Source organism: Taudactylus pleione, unplaced genomic scaffold, assembly GCF_031769625.1.
Source record: "Taudactylus pleione unplaced genomic scaffold, aTauple2 ptg000551l, whole genome shotgun sequence".
Lineage (NCBI taxonomy): Eukaryota > Metazoa > Chordata > Amphibia > Anura > Myobatrachidae > Taudactylus > Taudactylus pleione.
In genome coordinates, this window is record NW_028284953.1 from 2,902,945 (window position 1) to 2,922,196 (window position 19,252).

A 19,252-nucleotide genomic window follows, 5' to 3' on the forward strand; every position below is an offset into this window, starting at 1 on the left:
GTAGTTAGTACTCTGCGTTGTGGCTGCAGCAACCCCATTTCAAAAACGGGTCACAGCATTTTGATTTTGTTTCACAATCATCCATTTTTTCACAATACTGAATCTTAAGAAAATTTCAGAAAGTAAGCAGATTCTTTGAAGGTGCTTGCACTATTTGTGTTTAATGCTTATTATAAAGCTATCTTAACATGCTTTGAATAATTTAATTGTGAATTATTGTACTAAAGGACTTGGAATTTGACATAAATTCTGGAATTCAGGAAAGAAGAATGTTTGGGCTCTGTCTGAGTAAGTTCATCACATTTTTTAAAGATCTTTTAGCAGTCACAAGGATTATTTTACCTAAAACATTTTTGGGAAACAATCCCTGCAGATAGTGTACAGTCAATTTCCAAAATGTGATTCTGTATATACTTCAATAACCATAAAACTCCAAAACTGGCTCAAAAACAGGAAAGACTCTTCAATTGCTACAAGACACCTGGGACAGTGGGCAATGGATAACGCGTCTGACTATAGATCAAAAGATTGTAGGTGCGACTCCTACCTAGCTCACTTAAATTGTCATGATCGTATAGAGGTTAGTACTCTGTGTTGTGGCCGCAGCAACCCCGGTTCGAATCCGTGTCACGGCATTTTGATTTTGTTTCTCAATCATCCATTTTTTCACAATACTGAATCTTAAGAAAATTTCAGAAAGTAAGCAGATTCTTTGAAGGTGCTTGCACTATTTGTGTTTAATGCTTATTATAAAGCTATCTTAACATGCTTTGAATAATTTAACTGTGAATTATTGTACTAAAGGACTGGGAATTTGACATAAATTCTGGAATTCAGGAAAGAAGAATGTTTGGGCTCTGTCTGAGTAAGTTCATCACATTTTTTAAAGATCTTTCAGCAGTCACAAGGATTATTTTACCTAAAACGTTTTTGGGAAACAATCCCTGCAGATAGTGTACAGTCAATTACCAAAATGTGATTCTGTATATACTTCAATAACCATAAAATTCTGAAAACAGGCTCAAAAACAGGAAAGACACTTCAATTACTACAGCGCACCTGGGCCAGTGGCGCAATGGATAACGTGTCTGACTATGGATCATAAGTTTGTAGGTTCAACTCCTACCTGATTCGCGTAAATTGCCGTGATTGTATAATAGTTAGTACTCTGTGTTGTGGCTGCAGCAACCCCATTTCGAAAATGGGTCACAGCATTTTGATTTTGTTTCACAATCATCCATTTTTTCACAATACTGAATCTTATGAAAATTTCAGAAAGTAAGCAGATTCTTTGAAGGTGCTTGCACTATTTGTGTTTAACGCTTATTATAAAGCTATCTTAACATGCTTTGAATAATTTAATTGTGAATTATTGTACTAAAGGACTGGGAATTTGACATAAATTCTGGAATTCAGGAAAGAAGAATGTTTGGGCTCTGTCTGAGTAAGTTCATCACATTTTTCAAAGATCTTTTAGCAGTCACAAGGATTATTTTACCTAAAACGTTTTTGGGAAACAATCCCTGCAGATAGTGTACAGTCAATTTCCAAAATGTGATTCTGTATATACTTCAATAACAATAAAACTCTGAAAAAAGGCTCAAAAACAGGAAAGACACTTCAATTACTAGAAAACATGAGGGCCAGTGGCGCAATGGATAACGCGTCTGACTACGGATCAGAAGATTGTAGGTTCGACTCCTACCTGGCTCGCTTAAATTGCCGTGATTTTGTAGTAGTTAGTACTCTGCGTTGTGGCTGCAGCAACCCTATTTCGAAAACGGGTCACAGCATTTTGATTTTGTTTCACAATCATCCATTTTTTCACAATACTGAATCTTAAGAAAATTTCAGAAAGTAAGCAGATTCTTTGAAGGTGCTTGCACTATTTGTGTTTAACGCTTATTATAAAGCTATCTTAACATGCTTTGAATAATTTAATTGTGAATTATTGTACTAAAGGACTGGGAATTTGACATAAATTCTGGAATTCAGGAAAGAAGAATGTTTGGGCTCTGTCTGAGTAAGTTCATCACATTTTTTAAATATCTTTTAGCAGTCACAAGGATTATTTTACCTAAAACGTTTTTGGGAAACAATCCCTGCAGATAGTGTACAGTCAATTACCAAAATGTGATTCTGTATATACTTCAATAACCAAAAAATTCTGAAAACAGGCTCAAAAACAGGAAAGACACTTCAATTACTACAAGACACCCTGGACAGTGGGCAATGGATAACGTGTCTGACTATGGATCTGTAGATTGTAGGTTCGACTCCTACCTGGCTCGCTTATATTGCCGTGATCGTATAGTGGTTAGTACTCTGCGTTGTGGCCGCAGCAACCCCGGTTCGAATCCGGGTCACGGCATTTTGATTTTGTTTCTCAATCATCCATTTTTTCACAATACTGAATCTTAAGAAAATTTCAGAAAGTAAGCAGATTCTTTGAAGGTGCTTGCACTATTTGTGATTAATGCTTATTATAAAGCTATCTTAACATGCTTTGAATAATTTAATTGTGAATTATTGTACTAAAGTACTGGGAATTTGACATAAATTCTAGAATTCAGGAAAGAAGAATGTTTGGGCTTCCTTCTGAGTAAGTTCATCACATTTTTGAAATATCTTTTAGCAGTCACAATTATTATTTTACCTAAAACGTTTTTGGGAAGCAATCCCTGCAGATAGTCTACAGTCAATTTCCAAAATGTGATTCTGTATATACTTCAATAACCATAAAACTCTGAAAATAGGCTCAAAAACAGGAAAGACACTTCAATTACTACAAAACACGAGGGCCAGTGGCGCAATGGATAACGCGTCTGACTACGGATCAGAAGATTGTAGGTTCGACTCCTACCTGGCTCGTTTATATTGCCTTGATCGCATAGTGGTTAGTACTCTGCGTTGTGGCCGCAGCAACCCCGGTTCGAAAACAGGTCACGAAATTTTGATTTTGTTTCTCAATCATCCATTTTTTCACAATACTGAATCTTAAGAAAATTTCAGAAAGTAAGCAGATTCTTTGAAGGTGCTTGCACTATTTGTGTTTAATGCTTATTATAAAGCTATCTTAACATGCTTTGAATAATTTAATTGTGAATTATTTTACTAAAGGACTGGGAATTTGACATAAATTCTGGAATTCAGGAAAGAAGAATGTTTGTGCTCTGTCTGAGTAAGTTCATTACATTTTTGAAAGATCTTTTAGCAGTCACAAGGATTATTGTACCTAAAACGTTTTTGGGAAGCAATCCCTGCAGATAGGGTACAGTCAATTTCCAAAATGTGATTCTGTATATACTTCAATAACCATAAAATTCTGAAAACAGGCTCAAAAACAGGAAAGACACTTCAATTACTACAAGACACCTGGGACAGTGGGCAATGGATAATGTGTCTGACTATGGATCTGTAGATTGTAGGTTCTACTCCTACCTGGCTCACTAAAATTGCCGTGATCATATAGTGGTTAGTACTCTGCGTTGTGGCCGCAGCAACCCCGGTTCGAATCCGGGTCACGGCATTTTGATTTTGTTTCTCAATCATCCATTTTTTCACAATACTGAATCTTAAGAAAATTTCAGAAAGTAAGCAGATTCTTTGAAGGTGCTTGCACTATTTGTGTTTAATGCTTATTATAAAGCTATCTTAACATGCTTTGAATAATTTAATTGTGAATTATTTTACTAAAGGACTGGGAATTTGACATAAATTCTAGAATTCAGGAAAGAAGAATGTTTGGGCTCTGTCTGAGTAAGTTCATCACATTTTTTAAAGATCTTGTAGCAGTCACAAGGATTATTGTACCTAAAACATTTTTGGGAAACAATCCCTGCAGATAGTGTACAGTCAATTTCCAAAATGTGATTCTGTATATACTTCAATAACCATAAAACATTAAAACAGGCTCAAAAACAGGAAAGACTCTTCAATTGCTACAAGACACCTGGGACAGTGGGCAATGGATAACGCGTCTGACTATAGATCAGAAGATTGTAGGTTCGACTCCTACCTGGCTTGCTTATATTGCCGTGATTGTATAGTAGTTAGTACTCTGCGTTGTGGCTGCAGCAACCCCATTTCGAAAACGGGTCACAGCATTTTGATTTTGTTTCACAATCATCCATTTTTTCACAATACTGAATCTTAAGAAAATTTCAGAAAGTAAGCAGATTCTTTGAAGGTGCTTGCACTATTTGTGTTTAATGCTTATTATAAAGCTATCTTAACATGCTTTGAATAATTTAATTGTGAATTATTGTACTAAAGGAATGGGAATTTGACATAAATTCTGGAATTCAGGAAAGAAGAATGTTTGGGCTCTGTCTGAGTAAGTTCATCACATTTTTTAAAGATTTTTTAGCAGTCACAAGGATTATTTTACCTAAAGCGTTTTTGGGAAGCAATCCCTGCAGATAGTGTACAGTCAATTTCCAAAATGTGATTCTGTATATACTTCAATAACCATAAAACTCTGAAAAAAGGCTCAAAAACAGGAAAGACACTTCAATTACTACAAAACACGTGGGCCAGTGGCGCAATGGATAATGCGTCTGACTACGGATCAGAAGATTGTAGGTTCGACTCCTACCTGGCTCGCTTAAATTGCCGTGATTGTATAGTAGTTAGTACTCTGCGTTGTGGCTGCAGCAACCCCATTTCAAAAACGGGTCACAGCTTTTTGATTTTGTTTCACAATCATCCATTTTTTCACAATACTGAATCTTAAGAAAATTTCAGAAAGTAAGCAGATTCTTTGAAGGTGCTTGCACTATTTGTGTTTAACGCTTATTATAAAGCTATCTTAACATGCTTTGAATAATTTAATTGTGAATTATTGTACTAAAGGACTGGGAATTTGACATAAATTCTGGAATTCAGGAAAGAAGAATGTTTGGGCTCTGTCTGAGTAAGTTCATCACATTTTTTAAATATCTTTTAGCAGTCACAAGGATTATTTTACCTAAAACGTTTTTGGGAAACAATCCCTGCAGATAGTGTACAGTCAATTACCAAAATGTGATTCTGTATATACTTCAATAACCATGAAATTCTGAAAACAGGCTCAAAAACAGGAAAGACACTTCAATTACTACAAGACACCCGGGACAGTGGGCAATGGATAACGTGTCTGACTATGGATCTGTAGATTGTAGGTTCTACTCCTACCTGGCTCACTAAAATTGCCGTGATCGTATAGTGGTTAGTACTCTGCGTTGTGGCCGCAGCAACCCCGGTTCGAATCCGGGTCACGGCATTTTGATTTTGTTTCTCAATCATCCATTTTTTCACAATACTGAATCTTAAGAAAATTTCAGAAAGTAAGCAGATTCTTTGAAGGTGCTTGCACTATTTGTGTTTAATGCTTATTATAAAGCTATCTTAACATGCTTTGAATAATTTAACTGTGAATTATTGTACTAAAGGACTGGGAATTTGACATAAATTCTGGAATTCAGGAAAGAAGAATGTTTGGGCTCTGTCTGAGTAAGTTCATCACATTTTTTAAAGATCTTTCAGCAGTCACAAGGATTATTTTACCTAAAACGTTTTTGGGAAACAATCCCTGCAGATAGTGTACAGTCAATTACCAAAATGTGATTCTGTATATACTTCAATAACCATAAAATTCTGAAAACAGGCTCAAAAACAGGAAAGACACTTCAATTACTACAGCGCACCTGGGCCAGTGGCGCAATGGATAACGTGTCTGACTATGGATCATAAGTTTGTAGGTTCGACTCCTACCTGATTCGCATAAATTGCCGTGATTGTATAATAGTTAGTACTCTGTGTTGTGGCTGCAGCAACCCCATTTCGAAAATGGGTCACAGCATTTTGATTTTGTTTCACAATCATCCATTTTTTCACAATACTGAATCTTAAGAAAATTTCAGAAAGTAAGCAGATTCTTTGAAGGTGCTTGCACTATTTGTGTTTAACGCTTATTATAAAGCTATCTTAACATGCTTTGAATAATTTAATTGTGAATTATTGTACTAAAGGACTGGGAATTTGACATAAATTCTGGAATTCAGGAAAGAAGAATGTTTGGGCTCTGTCTGAGTAAGTTCATCACATTTTTCAAAGATCTTTTAGCAGTCACAAGGATTATTTTACCTAAAACGTTTTTGGGAAACAATCCCTGCAGATAGTGTACAGTCAATTTCCAAAATGTGATTCTGTATATACTTCAATAACAATAAAACTCTGAAAAAAGGCTCAAAAACAGGAAAGACACTTCAATTACTAGAAAACATGAGGGCCAGTGGCGCAATGGATAACGCGTCTGACTACGGATCAGAAGATTGTAGGTTCGACTCCTACCTGGCTCGCTTAAATTGCCGTGATTGTATAGTAGTTAGTACTCTGCGTTGTGGCTGCAGCAACCCTATTTCGAAAACGGGTCACAGCATTTTGATTTTGTTTCACAATCATCCATTTTTTCACAATACTGAATCTTAAGAAAATTTCAGAAAGTAAGCAGATTCTTTGAAGGTGCTTGCACTATTTGTGTTTAATGCTTATTATAAAGCTATCTTAACATGCTTTGAATAATTTAATTGTGAATTATTGTACTAAAGGACTGGGAATTTGACATAAATTCTGGAATTCAGGAAAGAAGAATGTTTGGGCTCTGTCTGAGTAAGTTCATCACATTTTTTAAATATCTTTTAGCAGTCACAAGGATTATTTTACCTAAAACGTTTTTGGGAAACAATCCCTGCAGATAGTGTACAGTCAATTACCAAAATGTGATTCTGTATATACTTCAATAACCATAAAATTCTGAAAACAGGCTCAAAAACAGGAAAGACACTTCAATTACTACAAGACACCCGGGACAGTGGGCAATGGATAACGTGTCTGACTATGGATCTGTAGATTGTAGGTTCGACTCCTACCTGGCTCGCTTATATTGCCGTGATCGTATAGTGGTTAGTACTCTGCGTTGTGGCCGCAGCAACCCCGGTTCGAATCCGGGTCACGGCATTTTGATTTTGTTTCTCAATCATCCATTTTTTCACAATACTGAATCTTAAGAAAATTTCAGAAAGTAAGCAGATTCTTTGAAGGTGCTTGCACTATTTGTGTTTAATGCTTATTATAAAGCTATCTTAACATGCTTTGAATAATTTAATTGTGAATTATTGTACTAAAGTACTGGGAATTTGACATAAATTCTAGAATTCAGGAAAGAAGAATGTTTGGGCTTCCTTCTGAGTAAGTTCATCACATTTTTGAAATATCTTTTAGCAGTCACAATTATTATTTTACCTAAAACGTTTTTGGGAAACAATCCCTGCAGATAGTCTACAGTCAATTTCCAAAATGTGATTCTGTATATACTTCAATAACCATAAAACTCTGAAAATAGGCTCAAAAACAGGAAAGACACTTCAATTACTACAAAACACGAGGGCCAGTGGCGCAATGGATAACGCGTCTGACTACGGATCAGAAGATTGTAGGTTCGACTCCTACCTGGCTCGTTTATATTGCCTTGATCGCATAGTGGTTAGTACTCTGCGTTGTGGCCGCAGCAACCCCGGTTCGAAAACAGGTCACGAAATTTTGATTTTGTTTCTCAATCATCCATTTTTTCACAATACTGAATCTTAAGAAAATTTCAGAAAGTAAGCAGATTCTTTGAAGGTGCTTGCACTATTTGTGTTTAATGCTTATTATAAAGCTATCTTAACATGCTTTGAATAATTTAATTGTGAATTATTTTACTAAAGGACTGGGAATTTGACATAAATTCTGGAATTCAGGAAAGAAGAATGTTTGTGCTCTGTCTGAGTAAGTTCATTACATTTTTGAAAGATCTTTTAGCAGTCACAAGGATTATTGTACCTAAAACGTTTTTGGGAAGCAATCCCTGCAGATAGGGTACAGTCAATTTCCAAAATGTGATTCTGTATATACTTCAATAACCATAAAATTCTGAAAACAGGCTCAAAAACAGGAAAGACACTTCAATTACTGCAAGACACCTGGGACAGTGGGCGATGGATAACGTGTCTGACTATGGATCTGTAGATTGTAGGTTCTACTCCTACCTGGCTCACTAAAATTGCCGTGATCGTATAGTGGTTAGTACTCTCCGTTGTGGCCGCAGCAACCCCGGTTCGAATCCGGGTCACGGCATTTTGATTTTGTTTCTCAATCATCCATTTTTTCACAATACTGAATCTTAAGAAAATTTCAGAAAGTAAGCAGATTATTTGAAGGTGCTTGCACTATTTGTGTTTAATGCTTATTATAAAGCTATCTTAACATGCTTTGAATAATTTAATTGTGAATTATTGTACTAAAGGACTGGGAATTTGACATAAATTCTAGAATTCAGGAAAGAAGAATGTTTGGGCTCTGTCTGAGTAAGTTCATTACATTTTTTAAAGATCTTGTAGCAGTCACAAGGATTATTGTACCTAAAACATTTTTGGGAAACAATCCCTGCAGATAGTGTACAGTCAATTTCCAAAATGTGATTCTGTATATACTTCAATAACCATAAAACATTAAAACAGGCTCAAAAACAGGAAAGACTCTTCAATTGCTACAAGACACCTGGGACAGTGGGCAATGGATAACGCGTCTGACTATAGATCAGAAGATTGTAGGTTCGACTCCTACCTGGCTTGCTTATATTGCCGTGATTGTATAGTAGTTAGTACTCTGCGTTGTGGCTGCAGCAACCCCATTTCGAAAACGGGTCACAGCATTTTGATTTTGTTTCACAATCATCCATTTTTTCACAATACTGAATCTTAAGAAAATTTCAGAAAGTAAGCAGATTCTTTGAAGGTGCTTGCACTATTTGTGTTTAATGCTTTTTATAAAGCTATCTTAACATGCTTTGAATAATTTAATTGTGAATTATTGTACTAAAGGAATGGGAATTTGACATAAATTCTGGAATTCAGGAAAGAAGAATGTTTGGGCTCTGTCTGAGTAAGTTCATCACATTTTTTAAAGATTTTTTAGCAGTCACAAGGATTATTTTACCTAAAGCGTTTTTGGGAAGCAATCCCTGCAGATAGTGTACAGTCAATTTCCAAAATGTGATTCTGTATATACTTCAATAACCATAAAACTCTGAAAAAAGGCTCAAAAACAGGAAAGACACTTCAATTACTACAAAACACGTGGGCCAGTGGCGCAATGGATAATGCGTCTGACTACGGATCAGAAGATTGTAGGTTCGACTCCTACCTGGCTCGCTTAAATTGCTGTGATTGTATAGTAGTTAGTACTCTGCGTTGTGGCTGCAGCAACCCCATTTCAAAAACGGGTCACAGCATTTTGATTTTGTTTCACAATCATCCATTTTTTCACAATACTGAATCTTAAGAAAATTTCAGAAAGTAAGCAGATTCTTTGAAGGTGCTTGCACTATTTGTGTTTAACGCTTATTATAAAGCTATCTTAACATGCTTTGAATAATTTAATTGTGAATTATTGTACTAAAGGACTGGGAATTTGACATAAATTCTGGAATTCAGGAAAGAAGAATGTTTGGGCTCTGTCTGAGTAAGTTCATCACATTTTTTAAATATCTTTTAGCAGTCACAAGGATTATTTTACCTAAAACGTTTTTGGGAAACAATCCCTGCAGATAGTGTACAGTCAATTACCAAAATGTGATTCTGTATATACTTCAATAACCATGAAATTCTGAAAACAGGCTCAAAAACAGGAAAGACACTTCAATTACTACAAGACACCCGGGACAGTGGGCAATGGATAACGTGTCTGACTATGGATCTGTAGATTGTAGGTTCGACTCCTACCTGGCTCGCTTATATTGCCGTGATCGTATAGTGGTTAGTACTCTGCGTTGTGGCCGCAGCAACCCCGGTTCGAATCCGGGTCACGGCATTTTGATTTTGTTTCTCAATCATCCATTTTTTCACAATACTGAATCTTAAGAAAATTTCAGAAAGTAAGGAGATTCTTTGAAGGTGCTTGCACTATTTGTGTTTAATGCTTATTATAAAGCTATCTTAACATGCTTTGAATAATTTAATTGTGAATTATTGTACTAAAGTACTGGGAATTTGACATAAATTCTGGAATTCAGGAAAGAAGAATGTTTGGGCTCTGTCTGAGTAAGTTCATCACATTTTTTAAAGATCTTTTAGCAGTCACAAGGATTATTTTACCTAAAACGTTTTTGGGAAGCAATCCCTGCAGATAGTGTACAGTCAATTTCCAAAATGTGATTCTGTATATACTTCAATAACCTTAAAACTCTGAAAAAAGGCTCAAAAACAGGAAAGACACTTCAATTACTACAAAACACGTGGGCCAGTGGCGCAATGGATAACGCGTCTGACTACGGATCAGAAGATTGTAGGTTCGACGCCTACCTGGCTCGCTTATATTGCCGTGATTGTATAGTAGTTAGTACTCTGCGTTGTGGCTGCAGCAACCCCATTTCAAAAACGGGTCACAGCATTTTGATTTTGTTTCACAATCATCCATTTTTTCACAATACTGAATCTTAAGAAAATTTCAGAAAGTAAGCAGATTCTTTGAAGGTGCTTGCACTATTTGTGTTTAATGCTTATTATAAAGCTATCTTAACATGCTTTGAATAATTTAATTGTGAATTATTGTACTAAAGGACTTGGAATTTGACATAAATTCTGGAATTCAGGAAAAAAGAATGTTTGGGCTCTGTCTGAGTAAGTTCATCACATTTTTTAAAGATCTTTTAGCAGTCACAAGGATTATTTTACCTAAAACATTTTTGGGAAACAATCCCTGCAGATAGTGTACAGTCAATTTCCAAAATGTGATTCTGTATATACTTCAATAACCATAAAACTCCAAAACTGGCTCAAAAACAGGAAAGACTCTTCAATTGCTACAAGACACCTGGGACAGTGGGCAATGGATAACGCTCTGACTATAGATCAAAAGATTGTAGGTTCGACTCCTACCTAGCTCACTTAAATTGTCATGATCGTATAGAGGTTAGTACTCTGTGTTGTGGCCGCAGCAACACTGGTTCGAATCCGGGTCACGGCATTTTGATTTTGTTTCTCAATCATCCATTTTTTCACAATACTGAATCTTAAGAAAATTTCAGAAAGTAAGCAGATTCTTTGAAGGTGCTTGCACTATTTGTGTTTAATGCTTATTATAAAGCTATCTTAACATGCTTTGAATAATTTAACTGTGAATTATTGTACTAAAGGACTGGGAATTTGACATAAATTCTGGAATTCAGGAAAGAAGAATGTTTGGGCTCTGTCTGAGTAAGTTCATCACATTTTTTAAAGATCTTTCAGCAGTCACAAGGATTATTTTACCTAAAACGTTTTTGGGAAACAATCCCTGCAGATAGTGTACAGTCAATTACAAAATGTGATTCTGTATATACTTCAATAACCATAAAATTCTGAAAACAGGCTCAAAAACAGGAAAGACACTTCAATTACTACAGCGCACCTGGGCCAGTGGCGCAATGGATAACGTGTCTGACTATGGATCATAAGTTTGTAGATTCGACTCCTACCTGATTCGCATAAATTGCCGTGATTGTATAATAGTTAGTACTCTGTGTTGTGGCTGCAGCAACCCAATTTCGAAAATGGGTCACAGCATTTTGATTTTGTTTCACAGTCATCCATTTTTTCACAATACTGAATCTTAAGAAAATTTCAGAAAGTAAGCAGATTCTTTGAAGGTGCTTGCACTATTTGTGTTTAACGCTTATTATAAAGCTATCTTAACATGCTTTGAATAATTTAATTGTGAATTATTGTACTAAAGGACTGGGAATTTGACATAAATTCTGGAATTCAGGAAAGAAGAATGTTTGGGCTCTGTCTGAGTAAGTTCATCACATTTTTCAAAGATCTTTTAGCAGTCACAAGGATTATTTTACCTAAAACGTTTTTGGGAAACAATCCCTGCAGATAGTGTACAGTCAATTTCCAAAATGTGATTCTGTATATACTTCAATAACAATAAAACTCTGAAAAAAGGATCAAAAACAGGAAAGACACTTCAATTACTAGAAAACATGAGGGCCAGTGGCGCAATGCATAACGCGTCTGACTACGGATCAGAAGATTGTAGGTTCGACTCCTACCTGGCTCGCTTAAATTGCCGTGATTGTATAGTAGTTAGTACTCTGCGTTGTGGCTGCAGCAACCCTATTTCGAAAACGGGTCACAGCATTTTGATTTTGTTTCACAATCATCCATTTTTTCACAATACTGAATCTTAAGAAAATTTCAGAAAGTAAGCAGATTCTTTGAAGGTGCTTGCACTATTTGTGTTTAACGCTTATTATAAAGCTATCTTAACATGCTTTGAATAATTTAATTGTGAATTATTGTACTAAAGGACTGGGAATTTGACATAAATTCTGGAATTCAGGAAAGAAGAATGTTTGGGCTCTGTCTGAGTAAGTTCATCACATTTTTTAAATATCTTTTAGCAGTCACAAGGATTATTTTACCTAAAACGTTTTTGGGAAACAATCCCTGCAGATAGTCTACAGTCAATTTCCAAAATGTGATTCTGTATATACTTCAATAACCATAAAACTCTGAAAATAGGCTCAAAAACAGGAAAGACACTTCAATTACTACAAAACACGAGGGCCAGTGGCGCAATGGATAACGCGTCTGACTACGGATCAGAAGATTGTAGGTTCGACTCCTACCTGGCTCGTTTATATTGCCTTGATCACATAGTGGTTAGTACTCTGCGTTGTGGCCGCAGCAACCCCGGTTCGAAAACAGGTCACGAAATTTTGATTTTGTTTCTCAATCATCCATTTTTTCACAATACTGAATCTTAAGAAAATTTCAGAAAGTAAGCAGATTCTTTGAAGGTGCTTGCACTATTTGTGTTTAATGCTTATTATAAAGCTATCTTAACATGCTTTGAATAATTTAATTGTGAATTATTTTACTAAAGGACTGGGAATTTGACATAAATTCTGGAATTCAGGAAAGAAGAATGTTTGTGCTCTGTCTGAGTAAGTTCATTACATTTTTGAAAGATCTTTTAGCAGTCACAAGGATTATTGTACCTAAAACGTTTTTGGGAAGCAATCCCTGCAGATAGGGTACAGTCAATTTCCAAAATGTGATTCTGTATATACTTCAATAACCATAAAATTCTGAAAACAGGCTCAAAAACAGGAAAGACACTTCAATTACTGCAAGACACCTGGGACAGTGGGCAATGGATAACGTGTCTGACTATGGATCTGTAGATTGTAGGTTCTACTCCTACCTGGCTCACTAAAATTGTCGTGATCGTATAGTGGTTAGTACTCTGCGTTGTGGCCGCAGCAACCCCGGTTCGAATCCGGGTCACGGCATTTTGATTTTGTTTCTCAATCATCCATTTTTTCACAATACTGAATCTTAAGAAAATTTCAGAAAGTAAGCAGATTCTTTGAAGGTGCTTGCACTATTTGTGTTTAATGCTTATTATAAAGCTATCTTAACATGCTTTGAATAATTTAATTGTGAATTATTTTACTAAAGGACTGGGAATTTGACATAAATTCTAGAATTCAGGAAAGAATAATGTTTGGGCTCTGTCTGAGTAAGTTCATTACATTTTTTAAAGATCTTGTAGCAGTCACAAGGATTATTGTACCTAAAACATTTTTGGGAAACAATCCCTGCAGATAGTGTACAGTCAATTTCCAAAATGTGATTCTGTATATACTTCAATAACCATAAAACATTAAAACAGGCTCAAAAACAGGAAAGACTCTTCAATTGCTACAAGACACCTGGGACAGTGGGCAATGGATAACGCGTCTGACTATAGATCAGAAGATTGTAGGTTCGACTCCTACCTGGCTTGCTTATATTGCCGTGATTGTATAGTAGTTAGTACTCTGCGTTGTGGCTGCAGCAACCCCATTTCGAAAACGGGTCACAGCATTTTGATTTTGTTTCACAATCATCCATTTTTTCACAATACTGAATCTTAAGAAAATTTCAGAAAGTAAGCAGATTCTTTGAAGGTGCTTGCACTATTTGTGTTTAATGCTTTTTATAAAGCTATCTTAACATGCTTTGAATAATTTAATTGTGAATTATTGTACTAAAGGAATGGGAATTTGACATAAATTCTGGAATTCAGGAAAGAAGAATGTTTGGGCTCTGTCTGAGTAAGTTCATCACATTTTTTAAAGATTTTTTAGCAGTCACAAGGATTATTTTACCTAAAGCGTTTTTGGGAAGCAATCCCTGCAGATAGTGTACAGTCAATTTCCAAAATGTGATTCTGTATATACTTCAATAACCATAAAACTCTGAAAAAAGGCTCAAAAACAGGAAAGACACTTCAATTACTACAAAACACGTGGGCCAGTGGCGCAATGGATAATGCGTCTGACTACGGATCAGAAGATTGTAGGTTCGACTCCTACCTGGCTCGCTTAAATTGCTGTGATTGTATAGTAGTTAGTACTCTGCGTTGTGGCTGCAGCAACCCCATTTCAAAAACGGGTCACAGCATTTTGATTTTGTTTCACAATCATCCATTTTTTCACAATACTGAATCTTAAGAAAATTTCAGAAAGTAAGCAGATTCTTTGAAGGTGCTTGCACTATTTGTGTTTAATGCTTATTATAAAGCTATCTTAACATGCTTTGAATAATTTAATTGTGAATTATTGTACTAAAGGACTGGGAATTTGACATAAATTCTGGAATTCAGGAAAGAAGAATGTTTGGGCTTCCTTCTGAGTAAGTTCATCACATTTTTGAAATATCTTTTAGCAGTCACAATTATTATTTTACCTAAAACGTTTTTGGGAAACAATCCCTGCAGATAGTCTACAGTCAATTTCCAAAATGTGATTCTGTATATACTTCAATAACCATAAAACTCTGAAAATAGGCTCAAAAACAGGAAAGACACTTCAATTACTACAAAACACGAGGGCCAGTGGCGCAATGGATAACGCGTCTGACTACGGATCAGAAGATTGTAGGTTCGACTCCTACCTGGCTCGTTTATATTGCCTTGATCGCATAGTGGTTAGTACTCTGCGTTGTGGCCGCAGCAACCCCGGTTCGAAAACAGGTCACGAAATTTTGATTTTGTTTCTCAATCATCCATTTTTTCACAATACTGAATCTTAAGAAAATTTCAGAAAGTAAGCAGATTCTTTGAAGGTGCTTGCACTATTTGTGTTTAATGCTTATTATAAAGCTATCTTAACATGCTTTGAATAATTTAATTGTGAATTATTTTACTAAAGGACTGGGAATTTGACATAAATTCTGGAATTCAGGAAAGAAGAATGTTTGTGCTCTGTCTGAGTAAGTTCATTACATTTTTGAAAGATCTTTTAGCAGTCACAAGGATTATTGTACCTAAAACGTTTTTGGGAAGCAATCCCTGCAGATAGGGTACAGTCAATTTCCAAAATGTGATTCTGTATATACTTCAATAACCATAAAACTCTGAAAAAGGCTCAAAAACAGGAAAGACACTTCAATTACTACAAAACACGTGGGCCAGTGGCGCAATGGATAACTTGTCTGACTACGGATCAGAAGATTGTAGGTTCGACTCCTACCTGGCTCGCTTAAATTGCCGTGATTGTATAGTAGTTAGTACTCTGCGTTGTGGCTGCAGCAACCCTATTTCGAAAACGGGTCACAGCATTTTGATTTTGTTTCACAATCATCCATTTTTTCACAATACTGAATCTTAAGAAAATTTCAGAAAGTAAGCAGATTCTTTGAAGGTGCTTGCACTATTTGTGTTTAACGCTTATTATAAAGCTATCTTAACATGCTTTGAATAATTTAATTGTGAATTATTGTACTAAAGGACTGGGAATTTGACATAAATTCTGGAATTCAGGAAAGAAGAATGTTTGGGCTCTGTCTGAGTAAGTTCATCACATTTTTTAAATATCTTTTAGCAGTCACAAGGATTATTTTACCTAAAACGTTTTTGGGAAACAATCCCTGCAGATAGTGTACAGTCAATTACCAAAATGTGATTCTGTATATACTTCAATAACCATAAAATTCTGAAAACAGGCTCAAAAACAGGAAAGACACTTCAATTACTACAAGACACCCGGGACAGTGGGCAATGGATAACGTGTCTGACTATGGATCTGTAGATTGTAGGTTCGACTCCTACCTGGCTCGCTTATATTGCCGTGATCGTATAGTGGTTAGTACTCTGCGTTGTGGCCGCAGCAACCCCGGTTCGAATCCGGGTCACGGCATTTTGATTTTGTTTCTCAATCATCCATTTTTTCACAATACTGAATCTTAAGAAAATTTCAGAAAGTAAGCAGATTCTTTGAAGGTGCTTGCACTATTTGTGTTTAATGCTTATTATAAAGCTATCTTAACATGCTTTGAATAATTTAATTGTGAATTATTGTACTAAAGTACTGGGAATTTGACATAAATTCTAGAATTCAGGAAAGAAGAATGTTTGGGCTTCCTTCTGAGTAAGTTCATGACATTTTTGAAATATCTTTTAGCAGTCACAATTATTATTTTACCTAAAACGTTTTTGGGAAACAATCCCTGCAGATAGTCTACAGTCAATTTCCAAAATGTGATTCTGTATATACTTCAATAACCATAAAACTCTGAAAATAGGCTCAAAAACAGGAAAGACACTTCAATTACTACAAAACACGAGGGCCAGTGGCGCAATGGATAACGCGTCTGACTACGGATCAGAAGATTGTAGGTTCGACTCCTACCTGGCTCGTTTATATTGCCTTGATCGCATAGTGGTTAGTACTCTGCGTTGTGGCCGCAGCAACCCCGGTTCGAAAACAGGTCACGAAATTTTGATTTTGTTTCTCAATCATCCATTTTTTCACAATACTGAATCTTAAGAAAATTTCAGAAAGTAAGCAGATTCTTTGAAGGTGCTTGCACTATTTGTGTTTAATGCTTATTATAAAGCTATCTTAACATGCTTTGAATAATTTAATTGTGAATTATTTTACTAAAGGACTGGGAATTTGACATAAATTCTGGAATTCAGGAAAGAAGAATGTTTGTGCTCTGTCTGAGTAAGTTCATTACATTTTTGAAAGATCTTTTAGCAGTCACAAGGATTATTGTACCTAAAACGTTTTTGGGAAGCAATCCCTGCAGATAGGGTACAGTCAATTTCCAAAATGTGATTCTGTATATACTTCAATAACCATAAAATTCTGAAAACAGGCTCAAAAACAGGAAAGACACTTCAATTACTGCAAGACACCTGGGACAGTGGGCAATGGATAACGTGTCTGACTATGGATCTGTAGATTGTAGGTTCTACTCCTACCTGGCTCACTAAAATTGTCGTGATCGTATAGTGGTTAGTACTCTGCGTTGTGGCCGCAGCAACCCCGGTTCGAATCCGGGTCACGGCATTTTGATTTTGTTTCTCAATCATCCATTTTTTCACAATACTGAATCTTAAGAAAATTTCAGAAAGTAAGCAGATTCTTTGAAGGTGCTTGCACTATTTGTGTTTAATGCTTATTATAAAGCTATCTTAACATGCTTTGAATAATTTAATTGTGAATTATTTTACTAAAGGACTGGGAATTTGACATAAATTCTAGAATTCAGGAAAGAAGAATGTTTGGGCTCTGTCTGAGTAAGTTCATTACATTTTTTAAAGATCTTGTAGCAGTCACAAGGATTATTGTACCTAAAACATTTTTGGGAAACAATCCCTGCAGATAGTGTACAGTCAATTTCCAAAATGTGATTCTGTATATACTTCAATAACCATAAAACATTAAAACAGGCTCAAAAACAGGAAAGACTCTTCAATTGCTACAAGACACCTGGGACAGTGGGCAATGGATAACGCGTCTGACTATAGATCAGAAGATTGTAGGTTCGACTCCTACCTGGCTTGCTTATATTGCCGTGATTGTATAGTAGTTAGTACTCTGCGTTGTGGCTGCAGCAACCCCATTTCGAAAACGGGTCACAGCATTTTGATTTTGTTTCACAATCATCCATTTTTTCACAATACTGAATCTTAAGAAAATTTCAGAAAGTAAGCAGATTCTTTGAAGGTGCTTGCACTATTTGTGTTTAATGCTTTTTATAAAGCTATCTTAACATGCTTTGAATAATTTAATTGTGAATTATTGTACTAAAGGAATGGGAATTTGACATAAATTCTGGAATTCAGGAAAGAAGAATGTTTGGGCTCTGTCTGAGTAAGTTCATCACATTTTTTAAAGATTTTTTAGCAGTCACAAGGATTATTTTACCTAAAGCGTTTTTGGGAAGCAATCCCTGCAGATAGTGTACAGTCAATTTCCAAAATGTGATTCTGTATATACTTCAATAACCATAAAACTCTGAAAAAAGGCTCAAAAACAGGAAAGACACTTCAATTACTACAAAACACGTGGGCCAGTGGCGCAATGGATAATGCGTCTGACTACGGATCAGAAGATTGTAGGTTCGACTCCTACCTGGCTCGCTTAAATTGCCGTGATTGTATAGTAGTTAGTACTCTGCGTTGTGGCTGCAGCAACCCCATTTCAAAAACGGGTCACAGCATTTTGATTTTGTTTCACAATCATCCATTTTTTCACAATACTGAATCTTAAGAAAATTTCAGAAAGTAAGCAGATTCTTTGAAGGTGCTTGCACTATTTGTGTTTAACGCTTATTATAAAGCTATCTTAACATGCTTTGAATAATTTAATTGTGAATTATTGTACTAAAGGACTGGGAATTTGACATAAATTCTGGAATTCAGGAAAGAAGAATGTTTGGGCTCTGTCTGAGTAAGTTCATCACATTTTTTAAATATCTTTTAGCAGTCACAAGGATTATTTTACCTAAAACGTTTTTGGGAAACAATCCCTGCAGATAGTGTACAGTCAATTACCAAAATGTGATTCTGTATATACTTCAATAACCATGAAATTCTGAAAACAGGCTCAAAAACAGGAAAGACACTTCAATTACTACAAGACACCCGGGACAGTGGGCAATGGATAACGTGTCTGACTATGGATCTGAAGATTGTAGGTTCGACTCCTACCTGGCTCGCTTATATTGCCGTGATCGTATAGTGGTTAGTACTCTGCGTTGTGGCCGCAGCAACCCCGGTTCGAATCCGGGTCACGGCATTTTGATTTTGTTTCTCAATCATCCATTTTTTCACAATACTGAATCTTAAGAAAATTTCAGAAAGTAAGGAGATTCTTTGAAGGTGCTTGCACTATTTGTGTTTAATG

General features: G+C 35.9%; 20 non-coding genes across 20 annotated transcripts; all 20 read left to right on the top strand.

Moving 5' to 3' along the window:
• The first annotated feature begins 1,640 nt into the window (after positions 1-1,640).
• Positions 1,641-1,713, top strand: TRNAR-ACG (transfer RNA arginine (anticodon ACG)). The gene has a single exon. It is a non-coding gene; the product is annotated as a tRNA-Arg (tRNA).
• A 586-nt stretch (positions 1,714-2,299) lies between these two features.
• TRNAH-GUG (transfer RNA histidin (anticodon GUG)) lies at positions 2,300-2,371 on the top strand. The gene has a single exon. It is a non-coding gene; the product is annotated as a tRNA-His (tRNA).
• A 427-nt stretch (positions 2,372-2,798) lies between these two features.
• Positions 2,799-2,871, top strand: TRNAR-ACG (transfer RNA arginine (anticodon ACG)). The gene has a single exon. It is a non-coding gene; the product is annotated as a tRNA-Arg (tRNA).
• Positions 2,872-4,532: 1,661 nt separating this feature from the next.
• TRNAR-ACG (transfer RNA arginine (anticodon ACG)) lies at positions 4,533-4,605 on the top strand. Its single transcript has one exon. It is a non-coding gene; the product is annotated as a tRNA-Arg (tRNA).
• A 586-nt stretch (positions 4,606-5,191) lies between these two features.
• TRNAH-GUG (transfer RNA histidin (anticodon GUG)) lies at positions 5,192-5,263 on the top strand. The gene has a single exon. It is a non-coding gene; the product is annotated as a tRNA-His (tRNA).
• Positions 5,264-6,268: 1,005 nt separating this feature from the next.
• On the top strand, positions 6,269-6,341 carry TRNAR-ACG (transfer RNA arginine (anticodon ACG)). Its single transcript has one exon. It is a non-coding gene; the product is annotated as a tRNA-Arg (tRNA).
• Positions 6,342-6,927: 586 nt separating this feature from the next.
• On the top strand, positions 6,928-6,999 carry TRNAH-GUG (transfer RNA histidin (anticodon GUG)). Its single transcript has one exon. It is a non-coding gene; the product is annotated as a tRNA-His (tRNA).
• A 427-nt stretch (positions 7,000-7,426) lies between these two features.
• TRNAR-ACG (transfer RNA arginine (anticodon ACG)) lies at positions 7,427-7,499 on the top strand. Its single transcript has one exon. It is a non-coding gene; the product is annotated as a tRNA-Arg (tRNA).
• Positions 7,500-9,160: 1,661 nt separating this feature from the next.
• Positions 9,161-9,233, top strand: TRNAR-ACG (transfer RNA arginine (anticodon ACG)). The gene has a single exon. It is a non-coding gene; the product is annotated as a tRNA-Arg (tRNA).
• A 586-nt stretch (positions 9,234-9,819) lies between these two features.
• On the top strand, positions 9,820-9,891 carry TRNAH-GUG (transfer RNA histidin (anticodon GUG)). Its single transcript has one exon. It is a non-coding gene; the product is annotated as a tRNA-His (tRNA).
• A 426-nt stretch (positions 9,892-10,317) lies between these two features.
• TRNAR-ACG (transfer RNA arginine (anticodon ACG)) lies at positions 10,318-10,390 on the top strand. The gene has a single exon. It is a non-coding gene; the product is annotated as a tRNA-Arg (tRNA).
• A 2,239-nt stretch (positions 10,391-12,629) lies between these two features.
• On the top strand, positions 12,630-12,702 carry TRNAR-ACG (transfer RNA arginine (anticodon ACG)). The gene has a single exon. It is a non-coding gene; the product is annotated as a tRNA-Arg (tRNA).
• Positions 12,703-13,288: 586 nt separating this feature from the next.
• TRNAH-GUG (transfer RNA histidin (anticodon GUG)) lies at positions 13,289-13,360 on the top strand. The gene has a single exon. It is a non-coding gene; the product is annotated as a tRNA-His (tRNA).
• A 1,003-nt stretch (positions 13,361-14,363) lies between these two features.
• On the top strand, positions 14,364-14,436 carry TRNAR-ACG (transfer RNA arginine (anticodon ACG)). Its single transcript has one exon. It is a non-coding gene; the product is annotated as a tRNA-Arg (tRNA).
• A 507-nt stretch (positions 14,437-14,943) lies between these two features.
• On the top strand, positions 14,944-15,016 carry TRNAR-ACG (transfer RNA arginine (anticodon ACG)). Its single transcript has one exon. It is a non-coding gene; the product is annotated as a tRNA-Arg (tRNA).
• A 1,164-nt stretch (positions 15,017-16,180) lies between these two features.
• TRNAH-GUG (transfer RNA histidin (anticodon GUG)) lies at positions 16,181-16,252 on the top strand. The gene has a single exon. It is a non-coding gene; the product is annotated as a tRNA-His (tRNA).
• A 427-nt stretch (positions 16,253-16,679) lies between these two features.
• TRNAR-ACG (transfer RNA arginine (anticodon ACG)) lies at positions 16,680-16,752 on the top strand. The gene has a single exon. It is a non-coding gene; the product is annotated as a tRNA-Arg (tRNA).
• A 586-nt stretch (positions 16,753-17,338) lies between these two features.
• TRNAH-GUG (transfer RNA histidin (anticodon GUG)) lies at positions 17,339-17,410 on the top strand. Its single transcript has one exon. It is a non-coding gene; the product is annotated as a tRNA-His (tRNA).
• A 1,003-nt stretch (positions 17,411-18,413) lies between these two features.
• TRNAR-ACG (transfer RNA arginine (anticodon ACG)) lies at positions 18,414-18,486 on the top strand. Its single transcript has one exon. It is a non-coding gene; the product is annotated as a tRNA-Arg (tRNA).
• Positions 18,487-19,072: 586 nt separating this feature from the next.
• Positions 19,073-19,144, top strand: TRNAH-GUG (transfer RNA histidin (anticodon GUG)). The gene has a single exon. It is a non-coding gene; the product is annotated as a tRNA-His (tRNA).
• The last annotated feature ends 108 nt before the right edge of the window (positions 19,145-19,252 follow it).